The sequence below is a fragment of the Xylaria bambusicola genome, assembly GCF_022495145.1.
Source record: "Xylaria bambusicola strain CBS 139988 unplaced genomic scaffold F5B22scaffold_62, whole genome shotgun sequence".
Classification (NCBI taxonomy): domain Eukaryota; kingdom Fungi; phylum Ascomycota; class Sordariomycetes; order Xylariales; family Xylariaceae; genus Xylaria; species Xylaria bambusicola.
The window spans coordinates 170957-171978 of NW_025953615.1; positions in this window are offsets into that span (position 1 = coordinate 170957).

Below are 1022 nucleotides of genomic sequence, written 5' to 3' on the forward strand. Positions count from 1 at the left end.
GACTAGACACCTGTGGAGGACGAGGATCTGTCCGCAGATGCCTTTCCCGCTATCCACTTCACTTGTGACCATACAGATTAAGACTTGAGCCTTAACCGAAACCTACAGTACGCTGACCATGTACATAGTAGGTAGGTAGTGTAGGTAGTGTAATGTACGTGGTATCATAAGTACGTTCTCAATCCTGCGGAGTACCTCGATACCCTGAGCTTACACATTACCTACACACTCTTCTTTTGCTAGCTAATTATCATCGCTACTGAGCCAAGCACGTGAAAAAGGCCTTTGTAATTAGCTTATTCCAATTCCCTTCTATCCTTATCTTTTCCTGCTTCATGAAGGTCTTTCCATGTCAGTACAGAGAAGCACATCCAGTTTACCTAGGTAAGACCCTCTTCAAGAATCTGGACACTAAACTTCCAAGGGTGAGGTAGGCGCAAACAAGCAAAGCCTTTCGGTTGTGTTCAGAGCCATGGCGAGCTCACGGGCCCGTGTGCTTGATGCATCGTAGCCGTAGGCGAGAGAGTCTGTGTGACGTTTAATATCTCGCACCCCCCAGCTCCGTGCGATATGATGTACTTTCTCTCGCTTAAGGCGGAGACGTGAAATCGACCCGACAGTCTGTTTTTGCTCATTTCCAAAGACGATGGCCCATGCTTAACATCTGAACATCCAGCAACGGGATCGTCGAGACCGAGTAGATACCGACTGACGCCCCCGAATAATATCTAACGTAATACCCGTATATTGTGGTCAGCACCAAGAAAAGGTCCCATTTGATCAAAAGGCATTATATATCGTATTTATACACTAACTTAGGTAAGCCCGTGCTGTACATAAGTATGTTCAACCTTTTCTCAGTGATCTCGGTATCCAATCCAACTAAGTTTAAAAAAAAAAAAAAAAAAAAAAAAAAAAAAAAAAAATAACAAACAAGCCCACGTGTTTTAAGGCCATTAAGATTTAGCATAATTTGGGGTTTTTAACAAAAAAGCCCAACAAAAATAAAAATTTTGAAACAG